The sequence below is a fragment of the Schistocerca serialis genome, chromosome 1, assembly GCF_023864345.2.
Source record: "Schistocerca serialis cubense isolate TAMUIC-IGC-003099 chromosome 1, iqSchSeri2.2, whole genome shotgun sequence".
NCBI lineage: Eukaryota > Metazoa > Arthropoda > Insecta > Orthoptera > Acrididae > Schistocerca > Schistocerca serialis.
In genome coordinates this window covers 750,967,992-750,985,828 of record NC_064638.1, presented here as the reverse complement: position 1 = coordinate 750,985,828, position 17,837 = coordinate 750,967,992, and positions in this window count along the sequence as shown.

Genomic DNA, 17,837 nt, shown 5'->3' with positions numbered 1-17,837 from the left:
TCACGTCAATGAGAAAAACTGTCACTACGGGACTGCAACGGATCCTTAACAGAAGAATGAGAAACACCTTCATTCGCAAAAAGTTACTATATGGGCTTCGATGTTGGCTGGCGGAATAATTGGCCCGTACTTTTTCGAAGACAAGAGTAGTCATGCAGTTAAAGTGAATTCGGATCGTCAAATGACGATGTTAAGTGACCTTATGGTGCCTGAATTGCGAAACTTCTCTAGTTATTACCGAAGTACGTGGTTTCAGTAAGACAGAACCACAGCACACATGGTCAGTTCCAGAAAAAAATTTCCCTGGCAGTTGATCTCCAGGAGGGATGACATTTGGCCCCCACTCAATGAAAATTTGAGCACCGTCGATTTTTCTTATGGGGATACGTCATTTCTAAAGTGTATGCTAATAACCCTACTTCCCTGGAGCAATTGAAAGAAAATATCCGCAGCGAAGTGTGAGGGTGTATTTTAAGGTCTTTCTGCTGAAATCGGTTCAGTGAAGATCGATGCTAATTTAACGAACTTCCACGCTTGCGATTGGAGAGATTAGGATCGTCACGAACAGACCGATTTTCACTCTACACGGATTCGCCCGTTGTTGATGACCTTGCATTTAAATGACATAGTTTTTACGAAGTAAATTCCTACACTGATTGTTTCAATAATAAATAAAGATTTTGTCGATAGACTTCACCCTTTATTATATTTTGACAACTCAGACATAAAGTTTCTTTTGAGACACGCTGTACTTGTTGCAATATCAGGTAAGATTTCGGTTTGTTTGTGAGTATGTCACATAATGTTCAAAAATACTGGGTAGCTTTTGATGGAATAAAACTGTGTATGGTGGTATACCGGTGCTGTCATGACTTAAACTATTCGTCACTGTTTCGATGCCTAGAAGCTTTGCGTACGAGTGTTTTCCAAAATATGCACCAAATAATCTTTCTCTAATTATTGAGCATTATTAGGTTTCCATTAATGATGAAGACAAAAGTGTGTGGAAAAGAGTTGCAGAAGTTCTTTAATTTTTTGATTAACAGCTTCATGTTTTGCTCACGGAATACGATATTATCTGCTTATACGTAAATGCTTCACGATTCTTCATGTTTAATTTGTATTTACAGCCCTTCATTACCCCTGGTTTCTTAGAAAACACCGTACAACTGTATTTTAATATCTCAGTTAACCCTTACTTCTGTTCGTCCGCTAAATCAGATAACTCCTGAATTTTCCCAAAAAATTTACGTAGAATCGTATTTGCATCTTCATTTTCTATTCCTCTAATCGGTAAATCAATACATTTTAAACTTATGCTCAGATAGTCAAACATCTTTAAGGGCGTCCCCTTTAAAGTGTACCATCATATCCCCTCTCCTATCCTGAATAACTAATCTGATGTTCACAAGCTGCAGTTATATTCCGTAAGCAGTCGGTGCCAATCAAGAACTCATGAGATAAAGATGGAATTACAAATATGCCAAGTTCGTATGATCTGCCATCAATGGTAAACTTCAAAAACATCTGGTGTTCATGGGCTTACTTTTATTGCCAACTGCACTAATAATTCGGACGCTATTTAATGGAATATTGGAATACCCCCTCTCTTGCGTAATTGCTTACACAATTTCAGTTGACTGCCATTGTTCAAAGTAGTTCTAAATTTAATCCACAGATTTAAACTTGTATGATAGGCTCTAGCAATAAATTTTCTCTTATATCTTGGCCATTTTCATTGTTGTTGTTGTTGTTGTGGTCTTCAGTCCTGAGACTGGTTTGATGCAGCTCTCCATGCTACTCTATCCTGTGCAAGCTTCTTCATCTCCCGCTGGCGCCGGTGCAGGTAGCTCAGCATTGTTCTACCGGAGACCTGCCTCGAGGAGGGGCTGCCCTGTCTGCCCTGTACGACCATGGGCCTGTCGGGCATGATTCACTGAAGGATGCGCTCGTTACCAATTGCTTTCAACTTCGAACATGCCGTTTCTACGAGCCAAGAACTGTAAACATACTTCATGCTTTTAGCACCCTACCAGGCTCCATCAACATCTGCTCAGGCTATTAACTTTCCAGAGTTTCGCTCAAGGTGCATCAGGTTTAATAAAGTCTTTAATGATTTTCCGAATGCAGAAAATAGGTGAGAGAGTAACTTGTCCACTCTCAAGTGTTTATCGCAAAATTGAAATTGTCGATGTTTAATTCAGTTTTTATTCGAAAATTGTTGATTTGCAAACTGAAACATAAGGATTTTGCAGTACACATAAAGAAAAAATATAGATTTATCACATAGTGCTAGAAAACGCAATTTCCTAAACAAACATATAACATTAAAAAAAAAGGAGAACAAAAGTGTATCGAACATTGGTTCAGTATTTCGTCAAACTTATGTAAAATGTGTCTGTTATACATAAACAACTTTCACATTTACTAATAATAGCAAGAAACTCTTGAATTTAATCATGATGAATATGTGTGTGGGTGTGGGTGTGCATGCATGCATGAATGTGCAAGTAAACTGTACTTGTAGCAAAAGTAATTACTTTGTTTACATAAAAGCACAGAAGGTATTCGATCAACTAATTTTTATTACTATTAAATTCAATTTATATTCTGTAAAGATGTAACATACACGATGAACCTACACTGATTGATATGTGGTTTTAATTATGTGCAAAACAAACAATGAAACAAACAAACAGAGAAGTCGTAAGGTCACAATTTTTCTCTTATAAGGTGCATTCGTTTAGTCTGTTCCCGTACCAATGCTACCAATATTACTGGTGATCCTACCATTTACTACCTCATTTATTTAGTGTACCAAAACTACTGAACCGTAATTTTGGTTGAGTACAACTGAAGATAGTGAATTTCATTCGTTGCAACAAGTTACACATTTTTTTCCCTTCCAATGCTTGATGCACTGCCATGTCGTTGCTCTAGGATGAGTAATCACATATGAAGGGCTTATTTCAATAGTGGTACAAGTCCATTTTTGTTCATTCTGAGATACAGAGTCCTAAAGTTAAATGAGCGCTGAAAAGTCTGCAGTTGAGATACCAGAAATATTCAGGTATAGATACTTGAATATTTCTGGTGTCTCAACTGCAGCTTTAGGACTCTGTATCTCAGAATGAACAAAAATGGGCTTGTACCACTATTGAAATAAGCCCTTCATATATACCACTAACAGCATATCCACTATGATATATCTCTCACTTCTTTTATCTTACAAAATTGCTCCTATCATTAACTGAGTTATGGTTATCTCTCGATAACTCCAATTCTTTTTGTCCTGGTCTACATGGCGTTTTGAGCACCGCGGGGTGTAGAAACGCGATCTAAGGCGCCCTTCCACGGTTCGCGCGGCTACCCCGTCGGAGGTTCGAGTCCTCCCTCGGGCATGGGTGTGTGTTGTCCTTAGCGTTAGTTAGTTAAAGTTAGATTAAGTAGTCTGTAAGCCTAGGGACCGACGACCTAAGCAGTTTGCTCCCATAGCAACTTACCATCAGACATCTTTACATCCTCTAAATCTTTCAATGAATAAGGTGCTGACAACATTGGTCTTCTTAGCCTTTCACTTAAATTCCTGCTCTAATGCTTTTTACTATCTCTTTATGTACTCCTTGATTTTGTTGTTCTTGATTTTTAATTTATCAGGGCTGCTCCTTTTCCGTGGGTATTACTCTTCTTTTCTGTGTTTTATCAGTATTGTTATCCAAAATATTTTAAGTTGTCGAAGGATTCTTTAGATGCACAGTTTCCTTGAAGTTATTTTGGTCTGTCAATTACAAGTCAAACTATAGCACAGTCAATCTGCATCGAACATAGGACGAAAAACATCGGCGCTAAGACGGGAACAACGAATTAACGCCTGGAAATGAGGTCCCAGAGCGGAGAGGAAAGCAAGGTGCATCCCCATATCCTCTAGACGCTTAAGCGGACACGGTTCGTTGTGTGAAACTTCAGGTCGCCGAGTTTTTCAACAGGCAAGGGTGATTACCACACAAGGCGGAGCGGAAAGTCTGCACCGTGAATACGTAATGCTCGCCGTAAACACGTTAAGTAACAACATCTAACGCTGGCAAGAGAATGAAATTACAAACTCTTGAGATACTGTACCATGTCAACGTCTTGCTGGTCTTACTTTTTCGACAGTTCTTTTTTCCTAAGTCGCAAGCAGTTTACATAATTTAGCAATCTTTGGATGCAATGAAAAAAGAAATTTCAGCGTAAATCCTTGACCAGTGTGCTTATTACCACGACAACAAATTGCATGCACACAAAAAATTATATAAAATTGAGTTTTCAGCACAGCTTTTACCAAAAGGACTACCGTTGGATACGATTTCAGACAGCTCACTTAAAACAAAAAACACAAAGGTGGTGAGAAGGTTAAAAGAGTGTACTTTTATAGCAAGACATTTCTGACAGTGAAATAAAGTGAGTTGACACACAGTCTAAATATTGAGTTACTTATCTGTGTTTGGCATAAAGTTCATATCTGATGGGTTATTACATGAGCATAGTACAAAAATGAGGAAGTAATGAGGAAGTATTGAATAGGAATGGGGAGAACAGAAGTTTGTGGCACAACTTGTTTAGAAGAATGGATCGGTTGGTAGGACATGTTCTGAGGCATCAAGGGATCGCCAATTTAGTATTGGAGGGCAGCGTGGATGGTAAATATCGTATAGAGAGAACAAAAGATGAATACACTAAGCAGATTCAGAAGGATGTAGGTTGCGGTAGATACTAGGAGATGAAGAAGCTTGCACAGGATAGAGTAGCATGGAGAGCTGCATCAAACCAGTCTCAGGACTGAAGACCACAACAACAACAGTACAAAAAGAATCAGACTGTGTGCGTTGAATGCTTCATGTATTCCAATCATGAAACCAAGCTTCTAGAAACCACGTCGAAACCCAATCTTTTGTATTAATTGAGTATTATGCAGATTATTTTACGCAGCTTCGCATTAGTACGCAAAGTCACAGCGAATTGGACAACGAACTGCTCTCATTCTTATTCTCAATATCAGAACATTCGCCTATAAGGTGACGTCAATAAAATGCATTGGTTGATGCAATTGAATAGATGGCAAATGAGAGTGTGTATAAGCTGTTTAATGTTCCAAAGTCTGCTTGGTATATAAAAAAACAGGTAGATAAAGAAAAGCACACAATCTGTGGTTTCTAGGCTTAGCGAATTTGGAAACATACTATTCACTCACAGACACGTTTAGGCCTGCTAGAGAATCTATTGAACCACTCTCGAAGGCAAATGCCTCTGTAGAAGAAGATGCTATTGACGATTTCATTCAACATTACAGCAATAGTCAGGTAGGTGGAAAATATAGAGTAAGGGGGAGAAAACCATTCGTACTGTTAACTAAATTTGTAAGTAGAACTAATAATTCGAGATATATTGGTAATAGGGAATTTGAATGAACTTCTGTTTTACTGAATCTAATATTCTTAAGAAACACAAAACTCAACAACAATTCATCGAAAAATATAGAAATGATTGGTCAAATATTATGTATGGCTGAAGTATATAACATGACACTTGCCATTCATATCATCCAGTATGGCATTTGTCAGGCTATGCAGTATGACACAATGCGTCATTAAAGTTTAGGATGCATGCATCGCCACTATCGGATACTTCCTATTATAGATGCATCCCTTTCTCGGACACTATTGCAGATGCATTCCACTCTCTAGAAGCCCTAAAATTTGTGTCTGTTTGCTCTTACACCCTCGCCATACGGATAACAGGCGATGAGTCTAAGAGAGTTCATTGTGCTGGTGAAGTGTAATTCGTGAAAAGAGCGAATATGTCAAGATGTTTTGATTTAAATGTATCTGAAACTGCCACATAATCGAAAAGCTGGTTTTTACATCCCTGACTCTGTCTCGGGCACATTCACATTTTTTTGTGCTACGATTAGAGTGTTTTTCATTCTGGTGCCAAACTTTTACTCTACCGTAATTTTTACATTAGACAGCCATAGCTTGGCAACCGATGTAAATTTTTATTGCTTTGGGTGACAATCCCATAAAGGTTTTTTTATTGACTCTCGATGCAATTGCTTATATCATGGCAACGAATAAAGTTTTCACAGCACAACCATTAATTACAGATGTTTGTCTACTTTCTTTCGAAATTGGAGCCGATTCGCACAAGTTTGAAACACAGAAGTGACGTCCGTAAAACGCTCCTATAAAACGCGTTTAATCCGAATGAAACTAGGCTTTCAAAAGTGAATTTCAAATTTCATCGTAAGAATGCGTTTTTTATTTCTTGGCTTTCTAAACCGTTTTTAACTAAAGTAAGATAGAATTTTATGTGATACACTTAGCTCGAATTTAAACCATCGTGTCTTGACAACGGACAAAGATTATTGCATAAGAAAATTCGTTTTGACCAATCTATTTATCTATCTTCGGGAAAAATATGAACCAACTCTTGCAAGTTTGAAGTATGGGGGTGGGGCGCTTCAGAAACCTCCCCGAGAAACGTGTTTTGACCCATCAGTCTCTCTCTAGTCCCAATTAAAACCTTTTGCAAAAGAAACTAATCGATTTGCAAAATTTGCCTGGGTATCAGCTCCGGGTTGTCGTTCAAACGTTGATTAATATACTGCAACGTCTTTACAGAAAGGCACATGACCGCTGGTCCGCGCTAAACCAAAAACTTCTCAGTTCAGACAGGAACCGAGTACCAAGACCTCCATCCTCCCCCCCCCCCCCCCCCCCCCCCCAAACACCCAAACAGCGATTCTGCTCACGGCCTTTTCATTCATATCTATTAGAGAGCTTACCGTTTCGCTATTGTGTGTGGGAGGGATGGTGCTGGCGCACTAGGAGAGATCCAGTTGCCGGTACTCGCAAGATCTGCTGCCATTTGGTGAACTAAAGCATCCTGGGACAAATAGTAGGAAAGCGAGGATAGGAGGGAAGATCTAGCCACGGACGCAGAGAGAGAGCACTCCCTGTTGGGTTCCGGGAGACAACATTTTGTTTCAAATACGCAGCGTCATGGTCACAGATGATAAACCACATTCATATTTTCAACTAACACAGCAACCACTCTCTGTCTCAGATTGTGCAAAGTATGATAAGCATGAACAGCATTGGCGACCGACGCCACACCTGTTCAAATTCAGGTGTCTCAGATAATTATCCATTGCACAATTTTTGTTTAATAATTCACATGATTTTACGGGTAGCTATTTGTTCACCACAAAGGTAATCGAGTCCAGGTCTTAATATCATTTCAGGGCTATGCTTAAAACTACTGCGTCCTGGGAATGAGGTCAGAGAAGTGAATGGAGGCGAAGGAATTAATCTTTTAGACGAGGCCTCTGTATATAGCAAATAACGTTCAACAAGGATGTCACGCTGCATATTGTAATCTCCCCCTCCTCCCTAACTCCAGTTATAAGCGAATTCTTTTATGAAACATTTTAGAGGAGCGAAGATTAGAATAATCTTTCTAGTTTACTTGGATGGAAGGGCTGTGATCACGAGGGCGCACGACCTCATCGTAAACCGGATCCAGGAAGCTTTAAGATGAGTGCATTTCAATCCAAGCAGAGAAACCTCCACCACTGTGATATCTCGCGATTGTCCAGTGACTTAGGTTCGTGTTGCTTCTCGTAGTGTCACCGAGGCGAAGGGTGGTAGTGATTACTTTCTCGTTCCGGGCGCTCCAAGCACAGTATTCTGGGGACTAGTGCAGATCACCGGTTTCGGTTTTGGCTGTTGTTCCATAGTTGCATTTGCTGTATCAGATGTCAGGTTGCTTCAGCAAGATTATCATTAGTCATTCGTTAGACTGCTACTAGTATGAGTTACCATCTTGTGAAGTGAATGCAACTCTTGGCTGCCTATCTCATCGCTCGCGAAAATGTTTGTTGCCGGACCTTCTCAGAGGTCGATTCCTGGAGCACCGCCTGGATCAGTTGCTTGTTTTTTTAATTAAATTTTGTTGTTGTATCTGCTGTTTTACAGCAGGTTTCAAACTTTTTTTTTAAAATTATTACCGTTCCTGGCGTGTAAGGCCTTCAGCAGTGATTGTGGTCACTTGCCTTAAAATTCAAATTTGGTATTTGTATTTTAGCAGTAAGCCTTAAAACATTATTTACTGCCATTCCTGGCGTTTGATGCCGTCTGCTGTGTTTGTGGCGACTTGCCTTTAAGATTTCAATACCTTTAATTTGTAAGTTGCAGCGAGTTTTAAACAATTCTTAATTTATTGCCATTCCTGGCGTGTAAGACCTTCTGCCCAGATCACAATGGCTTGCTTTAAAAACATTATCTGTTGTACCTGTATTTAATGGTGATTTAGTAAATTGTAACTCACTGAAAATACTATTGTTTACACTGTTGTTTATTCCTTCATTAATAACGTGTGGTATTTTTATTTATTGTTGAGTCTGTAATTACTGGTTTAAAATAAATTGTGTGTTACTGTAAAAGGCAACCAGTAGCAACTGATTACGGTCCCGTCCACAATCGTAACCGAAACCTGCCTTCCCTTGACTACCACCAGGTTTCAGTAACATCGAAAATAAAGTAATTCTTTTTCATAAATTTTAGCTTGAAATATAACATATTGTGTATAAAATTATATGAAAGTTTTCAGAAAAGCATCTGAGATAATAACGACTTTATCAACATTCGAATAATATTACTGCTATCGATAACTACCGTTGAGGAAAAGTAACATCGAATTTTGGTTGACAGAGCTAAGAGAATATATGCAAGAAGGGATATGACATAGATCAATGTATCGCCGCTCTTCTAGTGCAGCGTGTGCAAAACTTAAATTGCGTGTGTGGTTGAATTTCAGCCGAATCATGAATGTAGCTCGTGGCTGCTGAAAAATAAGAAGAAGAAGAAGAAGAAGAAGGCTACGTCAGGGTGTTTAAAAGAGTGCATTCATTTATTAGTGGCGGTAGCTGAGAGAACATCGAAAGGAAAACTGATTAAAGTGTCTAGCACATCGTGTGAAAACCTTCCATTCATAATTCTGGCGCTGGCAGAACTTTCGGCAAATGATTCTTCATTGGGTGGCGCTACCACAAGAAAAGTAAAAAAATGTAGAATACATGCGAAAACAGCCTCATGAAGCGAAAAGACATAGTTGATTAATGGAATCCTTGGCTATTGGGAAAGAACTATATTTAAAAATCTCATAGGTAAGGTCATGGATTGGTCATTAAAAAAAAGCTACTAGCTACACTGCCAGACATTTCCACAGTCTCTAAAGTCACGCGTTGTGACCCTAGATAGGTCAAAAATTGCTCTGAGCACTATGGGACTTAACATCGGAGGTCATCAGTCCCCTAGAACTTAGAACTACTTAAACCTAACTAACCTAAGGACATCACACACAGCCATGTCCGAGGCAGAATTCGAACCTGCGACCGTAGCAGCCGCGAAGTTCCGGACTGAAGCGCCGAGAACAGCTCGGCCACACCCTAGGTAGCCCAATCAGACCTGGCGCCATTGGATGCGGTGCGGAGGGTCATGTGGCCAGCACACCGGTCTCCCAGTCGTAGTGGGGTTTCTTGACATTGTAACCGCTACCAATCGATCGAGATACTCCTCTTAATCGATATGCTGAATCGCATTATTAGTTACGTTTGGAATCCGAATTGTATTAACAGTCTTCTTGTCGTCCTCCTAAAGACAGAAGTATCATCATGTCCAGGCCAATAGTCCAACAAATGAAATTAATTATTTTCTACTACTGGTAAGGAGACGTATAGGACATAATATTGAAAATTATTCTCTCCCATTTTTTTCAGGGTTTACTTCGTTCGTTATTAGATTTATTGGAACCAAACCGTCCTTTTCGTATTTCTCATCCTAATTTTACGCTGAAGTTCCTGAAGATAGACATAAATTGTGAAAACAGTAATCCACTGACGCTTATCACAGGAATGTGACACGAATGTGTAATAGCACTCACCGACAAGCGGCTCTGTCGTTGTTTCGCTTGAAATGATAAAGTACAGTCTGCACGCAGTTCTTGCACGAAACCTGGCTGAATAGCTTTATACACATCATTTTAAGGAGTTAACAAGAAACTTTGTCTTCATATTAACTAAGAATTTCTCTGTACTATTACCTACTAATGACATGAAATAAATTTTGTAATTTCGCACTTTCCTTTCTGTGTAATTACATGACTCTGTGTAACCAGGTCGAAGAAGCATCTAAATCGGTAGCGTTAATCTCACTTGCAATTCAGACGACATTACTCGTAGATCTCCCTGGGTAACGGTACATATTCTCTCACCCGTTGTCAATCTTTCCAGTAATTTTTCTTTAACATTTTTGCGAGTTTCATTTTGGCATATATTTCGTACCTTGTGTAAATCTTTCTTCCATTTATACAATTCACGTTCAGAATTCATGAAACGAGCTTTGCACATTGCTCAGTTGTACCGCTTTCTGCCTCCTTCGTTTAACCAAACAATTTGCAGCCTTTACTTTATCACTTAGAGCAACACTGTAGGCTACATGTTTTCTTTGGATTGGGAAGGTATTGCATTTTTGTTCTGGGTTTAATAAGCAATAAAATCATAGTTAGAACCACAGTTAACAGAATTTTCTGAGCTATTTCCTGATTCTTCTAATGTTGACACAGTTTCTAAGGGAATGTCGACAACATTAAAATGAATATAAGCTGAAGAGCCAAAGAAATTGGTACACCTGCCTAATATCATGTAGGGCCCCCGCGAGCACGCAGAAGTGCCGCAACACGACGTGGCATGCTCTCGACTAATGTGGAAGTAGTGCTTGACAGAACTGAAACCATGAAACCTGCAGGGCTGTCCATAAATCCGTAAGAGTAAGAGAGGGTGGAGACATCTTCTGAACAGCACGTTGCAAGGCGTCCCAGATATGCTTAATAATGTTCATGTCTGGGGAGTTTGGTGGCCAGCGGAAGCCTTTAAACTCAGAAGAATGTTCCTGGAGTCACTCTGTAGCAATTATGGACGTGTGGGATGTCACATTGTCCTGCTGGAATTCCCCGAAGTCGGAATGCACAATAGACATGAATGTACGCGGCGATCAGACAGGATGCTTATGTAAGTCTCACTGTCAGAGTTGTATCTAGACGTATCAGGGCTCCAAAAAGCACTCGCCCCACACCATTACACAGCCCCAACAGCGTGAACAGTCCCCTTGCTGACATGCAGGGTCCATGGATTCACGAGGTTGTCTCCATACCCGTACACGTCCAGCCGCTAGATACAATTTAAAACGAGACTCGTCCGACCAGGCAACATGTTTCCAGTCGTCAACAGTCCAATGTCGGTGTTGACGGGCCCACGCGAAGCGTCGTGCATTGAGCAAGTGTACACAAGAAGGTACGGGAAAATCCCCACTTCATCGCTGTGTCCCATTGCTCGTTCGCCGACAGTAACACCATGTTCAAACTTATTTAAATATTGATAACCTGACATTATACTAATAGCAGCAGTAACCGATCTAACAACTGAGCCAAAGACTTGTTTTCTTATACAGGCGTTGCCGACCCCAGCCTGTTTACATATCTCTGCATTTGAGTACGCATGCCTATATCAGTTTCTTTGGCGCTTCAGTGTAGAATAAATTATCAAACAAACACATGTGTAAGTCTTCAGGAGAAGCATGTGATTTCGATTGCATACCAAGTTCTTCATATTTCGTTGTTATAAGGTTGGAAAGAATACCTGGATTCTACATTTCTGTGAAATTCGGAAACCTGCACAATGGCTGCTGCTACTAGCAATACAAAGAAAGTTATTGCAGTTTTATTTCCATTATTATCACCTAGCGATACCAATAAGGTAACTGGTCATTATTGTGGACGCCAAATTAGTTGCAAATTTGAGCAAATAGCATCTGTGAACAACTGTGTCACAGAAACTACCAACTCAAAATGAAATTTGTTTCACAGATTACGAGTGCGTTGTGCCGTGTTAGCTTTTTACCGATGTTCCGTCGATAAAGGACAAGTGCCTGCCATGTTGCACATGTTGCGCTAGGGGTTCACAATTCTTCAGCTACCTGACGAACTACAAATTTGGCAATTTCCAACATTAACAAAAATACTTGCAGTGTGTCTTAACACCTAAAATTTAGACATTGTGTTTCTTCCGGTATGTTGTTTATGTACAAAAAAAGTCAGGTTGGATTTCGACAGGTCGGAATGGACTGCTCCCTCGTAAGTGCAGCCCACCCATCAGTCTCGCCCTAGGACTAAGTGTATATGAGATCTACTAGGTTCAGCACGCCGTTTGCAGCGCTCTGGTCTCTTTGGAGGATCAGGTCACTGAGGATATCACCCGAAATTCACTGGCCAACGTGTCCTGGAGGCAACTACACCTCTCGCCCTTCGCCCTCTACTAGTCCGAGTTCAGACCGCAAGGACTAAAGACGATGACTGAAGTGATCACTGTAGACTGTAGAGGATACCTATTAATACCAGTATAGCTGGCCCCTGTTTTGATCACAACCGATGTAGATTCTTCCTACACGTCGGTCGGGGGGCTGAAACTGGTTACCAAATAAAATAAGGTTGGAAATTTGACGACTGAAAGGTGTTTAATTTGACATCCTCTATCGAGCATCCGAGTCCCACAAGCATCTCTGAAAAGATGGAAATACAGACCGATTCCTCAGAATTCCGAGGGTCTTGACCTATCTAACCTACGAGGGTCTGGAACTATCTATCCTGATCTAAGCGATGTCACCGCATCTGGACGTAGGGAATGAATCGCGTCCCAGAGTGTCCAGGGAGACAGCAAAATACCCTTGCCGGCTCCATCGGCTAAGCGAATCATGTCTCAAAGCGTCCAGAGACACGGAAAAATGCCATTTCCGGTTCTATCCTAGAACTGACCACGGCAAACCTAGTCACTGGAAAAGGGGAGGCACAGACGTTGCCCAGTGCCTCAGTGAGGCGGTTTCCCGTGTCACATGCACTCTATGATTTCACCTTGCGTTAGGACGGCACCCCGGAGAGGGCTACCCTTTTATCGTGGTGTATGGATGGGGCTACTGAGAGGCCACACTTGGGTGAAGGTGATGGAATAGAACATTAGGATTACCAATCGAGTGAGACTTCCGTGAGTTCCACAGAAGCTTTAAAAAGAACTTTGAGGAATCAGGGTGTCTCCTGACGGTTCGAAACCAATTTTCAGAGCGGTGAGTTACAGCACATCTTCCTGGGTTGTGTGGAATCACTCTTCTCTCTGAGTAGTGGAAAATCCAAAACAAAAGAATAAAAAAAATGGCTGTGAGCACTATGGGGCTTAACATCCGTGGTCATCCAGTCCCCTAGAACTTAGAACTACTTAAACCTAACTAGCCTAAGGACATCAAAAACATCCTTGCCAGTGGTAGGATTCGAACCTGCGAACGTAGCGGTCACGCGGTTCCAGACTGAAGCGCCTAGAACCGCAACGCCACATCGGCCGGCCACAAAAGAATATCTTAATATACAAAACTGTTAAGGCTTTAGTGGTCAGTTGTTGACAAACTGCCTATTTGCTTCTGTCTCGAGCTCTTCGGCCGACGTTCGTCTGATAATTTTACTGATGTTTCGCCAGCAAGAGTGACTGGCATTGTCAAAGCTTCACCTTCCATTGCCGGTGGTGAACTGGAGCCGAGCTCGCGACCGTCGCAGGTAGCAAGAGGAGAACCGCACCGGAAATGACCGCGGAGAAGCCCTCGGACGTTGACGCGCTAGGTAAATATAGTCTGCGGCCGCGAGCTCGGCTCCAGTTCACCACCGACAATGGAGGGTGAACCTTTGACAATGCCAGCCCCTCGTGCTGGCGAAACGTCAGTAAAATCATCAGACGAACGTCGGACGAAGAACCCGAGACAGAAGCAAATAGGCAGTTTATCTTAATATAGTTGATAACAGCCAGTGGTGATGGCAGCTCTCTTTCTGACCACGCTTCTCTGACTCGACAAAGGTCTCCGTCCCCGGTAGCTGAGGGGTCAGCGAGACCGATTGTCACTCCTAAGGGCCTGGGTTCGATTCCCGGTGGGGTCAGAGATTTTCGCCGCTCATTTCATCCCCATCGACGCGCAAGTCGCCGAAGTGGTGTCAAATCGAAAGATTTGCACCCAGCGAACGGCCCTAGTAACACAACATTTTTATTCAACAAAGGTACATCGTGACACATTATCAATTATTTGGAAGAAAGGGTACCAAATGCATGACGACAACCATGCGATTTAGACAGTGAGATGGTGAAAAACTTCCAATTTCGTCACAGTAGCTATGTAATGCTCACATCCCTATGAGAACCAAGTTAATGTCTATAGGTACCATTTTTTTTGTGACATTACGCCACAGCACCTTCCCCAGTGAGGCCTTGATGTATTAGAATTGTGTTCTAAAGAAGGAGTAGAATATTTGTGCCGCAAACAGTGTCGGCACGCCACTCACGTGCTTGCTCCATGCGCCGGTGCCGGCTTGAGACAGCGGAGGCGTTAGGTAATGTCTGCTGGTCGTTGTGGTAGTACCAGCAAGCGGCTTGCGCAACGGGCGTCTGGCGTCTGGAGAGAGGCCCGTCAGTTGGCAAAATTGAACTGCGGCGAAACTGCGGCCGCCACGTTGCGTAAGGACAGCCGCAGCCGCAGCAGCAGCAGCAGATAGCGCCGGCGGCGGCCGAGAACTTGAGGCTCCACGCCAGCCGCCCAAGCTGGGCCACTGCCAGGAGGTTCTCCAGAGGACCTGCCAGGAGGTTCTCCAGAGACCGGGCAGCAGGGCTCTGCGACTGCGGGACGCCGCTACCAGCACTGTCCTACTGGGCTAGTGGACTTGCCGTCAGTATTCTGACAGGAACGATGCGGCCCGCCAAGGTTTTCTCTCTTCTGCCAGCCTCACCATCTCAGAGTATCTCTCGAACCAAACGTTCTCCATTATTTGTACGATATATTCCAGTCTATGTCTTCTATTATAGTTTTTGCTCTCTACGGCTCTATCAAGTAGCATGGGTGATATTCCCTGATGTCCTATCATCCTTCACCATCTTTGGATACCATCTGTCATATATTCCTTTTCCGGTCGATTCTTCCGGGTACCAGAGTACTTAAATTTATCTTCTTTTCCAGTTTTCTCACAGTCCATGGATCAGTTCCCTACAATGCTGTCCATTCTCATAGACTACAATCTCAAATAAAAGTCTGTGTGTGATAGTTGCACACTTGTGAGACTGAGTTTCCACACACACACAAACACAAACACACACACACACACACACACACACACACACACACACACACACACACAACGTATACGCGTATTGGCTAAGAAGAGAATTTTCGGAGCTTGTTACACAGCAATAGTGATGATACTCTTGCCACATTTTTCGAATAGTAAGAGATTGGCAATGCCACCATCTTCCACTCAAAGAATTAGTTGAGTACTGTACAATTGCATGGACCAATTATGTGGTTTCTTTTTCAGTAATAACTTTGTCTTCTGTAAACTTTGTGCTTAGCCACCGTATTTTATCCTTAGTCGTTTACCTACACAGGGTCCTATCCGAAGTGCTACGATAATTCCGAGTATCTTATTTTACTGAACTGAAAGCAATTATCATCCTTAACAAAATAAACTTTGTGGAGTTATAAAGTACATAATTATTTATTGAGTATAACTTTGGAAATACTCAACGTAATTTCCTTAAAAGAATTGTTAACGTTTTGTCAAAGTTCAATTACTAAGAGAAGATTTAAATCATTCTGTTTACAAATTCTTCTTATTGATAGTGTTTATCATTTCATGTGTTGTATAGTTAACAGTGTTTTTAGTATTGGATTGTGACTAAAGGGTTCAGCCTAGATCTGGGTATCGTGATAGACTAGTTTATGAGATCTCATGCTAATAGCTGAGTCAGATTTAAATTTCATATTACAGTAGCAGCACTCAAGAAGTATAACTTTCATTCATAGAACGTGTGTGTACTATAGCAAACAGATAGCTATAACTGTTCAGACTATACTAGACTGAGGTATCACATGTCCCACCCGAGCTAAACACAGATACTATAAGTAGTGCATATGCCTTGAGAATACAAATAGTAATCAGTACAAAAAGTACATTTAATTCATATCTATTTCAATAGTAGTAATTTCCTATAATTAAACTCCTGTTCAAATCAGTAGTGCTCAACCATTAGTGGTCATTTACCTACAATGATCATTAGCTTCCTACAGTAATATATTACAGATAGTAACTATTATTGAGAGCCAGTTGTTGCCTTAAAGTATTAATACTCCTCCTGTGTAGTTCATGGCCATACACTGGTGCACTGCTTGCCAAATTGCGCTAATGTCTTGTATCTTATCAGCAAAACAGAATTTCAGTATCAGGTGAAGCCAATCCCAACAGTTAACATTTTTTATGAACTTAACATTTTTTATGAAACATCCAAGTATTTGTTACAACTTCGCCAAATTAGGCTGGCGACCATTTCCTTTTATGTAATTACAATTTACTTGATTGCTAATAGAACCTAGGTTGTGCTACGGCTCCCTTTCTACAGACATTTTTACAGAAACAAAAATAGCCCGATACCTTTCCATTAAGCTGAGCCACGGTGAAATAAGGATCCTTTAGTGGGAGTAACGTTATCGATATATTATATTTAGTAGTAAATCGCTACTGTTATAAGCGTACTTTGGTGCCAGCTTGACATTATCATCCCCAATCACCTGGCACGTTGCGGGTCGATAGCACAACACGCTTCTATCTTTCACTGCAACCATTCCATGGAACGGTGACATCAAGATCAGCTGACTGAGCTGACACACTCTCAGGGTCTTAGATGAGGCATGTCCCAACACATCAAGGACTTAAACGCAGAAATCCTTAACAACCGTTTATAGGAAGCCTACTCACAATGACTTGTATCTACAGGCTGACAGTTGTCACCATTCGGCTTAGCGTGAAGGGGTACTTCGTACTTTGATCACAGGGCCCACGTCATCTCAGACTCTGAGAGCTTGTCAACTGAGTTAGCTGGTCCTGAGAACGCGTTTCATCAGAATGATTATAGTGAAAAATAGAACAGATGTGTGTTCAGCTATCGACCAACTGCACTCTTGGTGAGTGATGATGATCCCCATTTGGCACCAAATCGTTGTTTTGCTTTTAATGTACATCTGCATCCCTATACACCTCAAGTGGGGAGCACTTTGTGTACCTCATTCCTTATACAGGAAGCATTTTCAAGAGGGGTGGTCGTATTTTGCAGAAATATGTTTCGAAGGGTGGTTTTCGACCTCCATCTAAGATCAGGCACCATTCAGGACCTGTTAAGTACGATCTTGGATTGCGTAAGGCGGGTGTCAATCGTATTCCTTAATGTTGTGGCATTTCATATGTTGGTCAGACTATCAAGGCCGCGGAGGACCGGTGTAATGAGCATAAACGCCAAACACGCTTGCGACAATGGAACAAATCTGCTACCGCAGCACATTGTCTTGTCACCAGTCATCCTGTGGAATGTAACGACACGGATACACTAGCATGCACGTCCAGATATTGTGACAGTTGTTATTAAGGAAGCAGTTGAAATTAAATTAGCAAGCTACCGCCTAAATAGAGATGGAGGTTTCTGCATGGAATTCACCTCTCTCCCTTGTCGCTATTGATAACTTCTGACGTTGGTCACCTTTAGTAGTGTAGTGGCGTTAGCTTCCACAGAGTGTTATCTTTCCGGAACTGCCCTGTAAATCGACGTTTTAAATTCCCCAGCACAGCTCTTAGTTACCGCTGTTTTGTGTTGAAAATGATAGAGTGTGCAGCCG